At 31.0% G+C, this 4,876-nt stretch overlaps 1 non-coding gene across 1 annotated transcript; it reads right to left on the bottom strand.

Annotated features, from left to right (window-relative positions):
• Window positions 1–4,414: 4,414 nt before the first annotated feature.
• Window positions 4,415–4,502, bottom strand: TRNAS-GCU (transfer RNA serine (anticodon GCU)). Its single transcript has one exon. It is a non-coding gene; the product is annotated as a tRNA-Ser (tRNA).
• Window positions 4,503–4,876: the final 374 nt, after the last annotated feature.

Raw genomic sequence — 4,876 nt, 5'->3', positions numbered from 1 at the left:
CATAGCTGGTTCCTTTTTCTTTCTGATAATTTAATTGACAGCCGTAGGGCCCTATCCTTTATTCATTCGACCAAACTCGTTCCGTTCAAGAATTCAAACAGGTTTGTGTACCGATCCGATAGGAATGAAAATATCCGCAGAACTCCTCCATTGAAACGACATGCTTTTTTTTCCATTCATTCCTTTCAGGATCAGTCGGGGTCTTCCAAACTTTACCAATGGTATGGACGAATTCTTCACTTCATCCAAATGTGTAAAAGATATAGCCGCACTTAAAGCCGAGTACTCTACCGTGAGTTAGCAACCCGAAGAAAATATAGATTAAACATAATCTCAACAAAGGGTATATAGATACAATCAAAATCAATGAAATTTCAATAAAAAAGAAAAGAGATTATACGGGCTAATCCCAAATCATTGAGCTAACAAAACAGATTTTCTAATGGATTCGAAACATAAAAATGAATTGATTAGATCAACATACAAGAAATTCTCAGATAAAATAAAAACAGAATTATCAAATGAGTTTAAAGCAAAAAAACCTATGGACAGAAACAAATAGACCCACTTCACTTACACGATGAATTATATTTGTTCGATACACTGTTGTCAATATTATAAATTGTTGAGAAAAGATATAGTGGAAAAAAACAAAGAGATTGCTATTAAAATTTATTTTGAAATTCAAATAACTTAATGCAATAATATTCAAAATTGTCTTGGATTGACACTACATACCTAATCCACAGAGATACAAAAAAAGTAAGTAGAAATGGAATAAAAAAATAAGAAAGAATTAAAAAAATACGGATTTGTTAGTCGATACTCTATTTCATCTATCTAAGTGGAATAAGCAGGCTTGATTCCTATTGGTTAGTAAATTGTAATGAAAATCACACAATTGAAGGAAATGCCCGGAATTTATTTATTTTTAATCAATAAACTAACGGTTTTGGTCGTTCTAGAACCACCAGCCATCGGATTCGACGGAAGGAATGATAAATAGATACGAATCGAGCAAGAAGGGGGGAAAACTAGTAAAGAAAAATTATACAAAGTTATATATAAGTCGCTACCCCCCCTTGGTATTTCTTTAAATTTAAAAGAATTTTGTTTAATTAGACGGAAGTTATTTAAAAACTTCTGCTTTCTTTAAAAGATTCTGAACAGTTCCTGTAGGTTGAGCACCCCTTTCAAGGAAGTATAGAATAGCAGGAACATTTAAATAAGTTTGATTCTTCATTGGATCATAAAACCCCACTTTTCTAAGATCTTTTCCTTCTCTTCGGGATCGAACATCAATTGCAACGATTCGATAGACGGCTCATTGGGATAGATGTAGATGAACAATACCCCCCTCTAGGTATAGGAAGTTTTATCCTCGTACGGCTCGAGAAAAAATGATTTGATTCGAATGAACCTAGAAAATCAATTAGACTTTAATTTCATTCGTTTTTTGTCCTTCCTGAAAATTTAAAAGAAACCATTCGTACTCATAACTCAAGTTGAATAACTCTCAAATAGCTCAAAAGTAAATTCTTCTCTTTAGTCAATTTCATTTATTGAGTTGTCTTTACCCGCTTTTTTGTCTCGTTTAAAATTAGATTTGGATGATCCAGTTATTGAGACTATCGAGACAATTAAAATGGGTTTACTTGTTCTTGGATCCTTTAATCTTTATTTTAAATCATTGGGTTTAGACATTCCTTCGGTGCTTCTTAATACTTTCAAAATGGCAGCAACATACCTTTTCATTTGAATTGGAAATATTTGAAATTTGATTTCTTTCTATCAAAGAATCCGATGGACAGTTGATTCCCGCGTAATACACTTTGAATCGAAAAAGTTTGATCAATTACAACAAGTTTCCAATTTAAAAACAAAACTTGTTGAAATTGGATTGGATCCTTTTGATTTCTATATTATTATTATATATAGAAGATACGTTTACGAAGTTGTTCCAATTGATTGATTGGCATTAACCCTAGATCCTTGCCCCCCAGAAATGAATTAATCCTTTCGACTTTTCGACTCGAGCTCCATCGTAGACTATTTACAACCCAACAAAAAAACAAAGGATTCAGGTGTAACAGAACAAACGATGTCGAGCCAAGAGCATCTTCATTCCTCGATAAATAGAAAATAAGATGGTGGATCTAAAAATCCACAACGGATCGTGTCCTTCAAGTCGCACGTTGCTTTCTACCACATCGTTTCAAACGAAGTTTTACCATCACATTCCTCTAATTTGGAACCAGTATGGAATTGATTCAATTATGGAATCATGAATAGTCATTGGTTCAGTTGTACATAAACATCGTAATCTAGACTTTTTATATTCTTATTTTGAAAATTTATGAAAAGTTTTAGCAAGACAATATCTTTAACATCCATAAATCTATTTTAACATACATTTTAACATACATAATCTATATAATACAAAATAATAGAAAGTATATAATTATAACTATATATAAACGAATTACTTATTGACTCTGCATCTTCAAGTGACTAAATAGGATAGATTATCCTATTTCCTACTTTTTCAATACCAAAGATTCAACTGACAAGAAATCATTAATATTAATAAAGTATTTATAAAAAAAAATATCTATAATTGAAAAAGTTTCCTATTTAGAAATACTATCTTTTTTGAAGTAAATTCGCCAATAAGCAGCATGTTTAATCCGATAAGTCTTTCCTTGACTCATCACTGATTTAATTTTAAAATAGATAAATAGATCAAAGATAAAGAAGAAATAATCCAATTTTTTTTCGCAAGTGGATCAAAAAATGATATAAGTAAAGATTTGAATCTTTATTCTTTTCATCTGATTACGAAAAGAAAAATATAAAAATTTGCATTGAAATAGAACGATACATACATACCATATAAGTTAAATATTTCCTCATTTTAACTGTTTATATTTATATGTATTTTGTTTAACATAGGGATAGGGTTGAGTAATATTTCAATAATAAAATCTTGTCATAAAGTGAATAAAAAGAATAAGATAAACCATCCCTGCCTCAATCGTTCCATAGATTTCCAATTTTTCATTAGAGTCAACCACGAAAGACCTAAAAAAATGAAATAGAAAAAGATACATTGGCTCCAAAAAATATGTTATAAAACATATGTTATGGAACTTGATCATTTGTTAATGAGATTCGAACAGATATTTAAATTAATACTAATTTACTCCTGACCACTCCATTATCTATAGCAATAATAGGAATACTATAGCAATAGCATAAAAACCCTCTGGGGCGGAAGGATTCGAACCTCCGAATAGCGGGACCAAAACCCGTTGCCTTACCACTTGGCCACGCCCCATTTCCATTTATAATCTAAACTAAGAAAGAATAAAATTGGTATTGGTTGTTTGTCAACTCCAGTCCAATATATATATATCTATAGGGTAGTAGGATGTTGATACATATAGATATAGAATTCAACTCAATTTATTGATCATTACATAGAATTCAAGTAAGATATTGTATGAAAGTATGATTTCTTCTATTCTCCTTTAAGTTGAGAATTGGAGGATTTTGTAATTGGGTGGCTTAAAAAAGAAGAAGGATTTTTGTCTACCGTAACTGACTTTCTTCCTTTTTCCTTATATCAAAAACCCAACCAAAATGTAATTATCTCCAAGAACACAAAAATGTCTGTTATGCTTAATATCATTAGTTTAATCTGTATTTATTAATTCTTCCCTTTCTTCGAGTAGTTTTTTCTTCGGAAAATTGCCCGAAGCCTATGCTTTTTTGAATCCAATCGTAGATGTTATGCCAGTTATACCTCTGTTTTTTTTTCTTTTAGCTTTTGTTTGGCAAGCTGCTGTAAGTTTTCGATGAAATCCTTAATAATAATATCCTATAAGTTTTAGAATATGAACCCTCGATTCGTACATTGAGCTAGTGGCTGGCTTACCAACCATTTCTTCTCTTCATTTTTTGACCCCTTGTTGCAGCAAAAGACCCTAACCCTATTAGGGTCTACCACAATATCTAATTTCGATATGAAAGATATTTTTGTTAATGAAAAAAAAAATGCATTTTTTTTGTAACAATTAATTTCTATTTCTAGAAAAAAAAAAAGAGGTGTCAAAATAGGATATGTGGTAGAAAAATGGAAGATCTATTCTCTTTTTTTTTTCCAAAAAATCATTTGGAGATTGTGTAATGCTTCTCTGAAACTCTTCGTTTATACCGTAGTGATATTTTTTGTTTCTCTCTTTATCTTTGGATTCCTATCTAATGATCCGGGACGTAATCCTGGACGTGAAGAATAAGATCCTAAGGGTTTTCTTTGATTAATTTTCAAATCTTCTTAGGATTTTATCTATATTCTACACGTTTAACTAAGATTTGAAAAATTTGAAAAAATCAATCAAGTCATCAACGGAAACGGAAAGAGAGGGATTCGAACCCTCGGTACGAATAACTCATACAACGGATTAGCAATCCGACGCTTTAGTCCACTCAGCCATCTCTCCCAATTGAAAAAGCTAATTACTACATTACCCATAATGTCAGGAGTCTTTTTTTTTCTCTCTCTTCTTTGCTCTATTAATTATTATATATAATGTATATGTAGAGATCGACAAATCAGGAATTTCCTTTATCGAAAGGGAAGGGCTGGAAAGTGCCAACAACCTAAATAAAGAAAAATAAAGACGACCTCTTTGTTTTGTGTTGATTTTGTTCGAAAATCCCTTCTTATTCTGATGGCCTGGCCTGGTCAGTACCTAGCCGGGCCTTTTTTTGGTCCAACGAATTATAGATAATTAATGATTTATATGATTTGAAAACAAAAATACTTTTGCTTTTCTATAATATTATATTTATATTATAATTTAATATAAATATA

This window comes from Primulina tabacum, unplaced genomic scaffold (assembly GCF_025594145.1).
Source record: "Primulina tabacum isolate GXHZ01 unplaced genomic scaffold, ASM2559414v2 Contig1131, whole genome shotgun sequence".
Lineage (NCBI taxonomy): Eukaryota > Viridiplantae > Streptophyta > Magnoliopsida > Lamiales > Gesneriaceae > Primulina > Primulina tabacum.
This window is presented reverse-complemented; position numbering and strand designations above follow the sequence as displayed.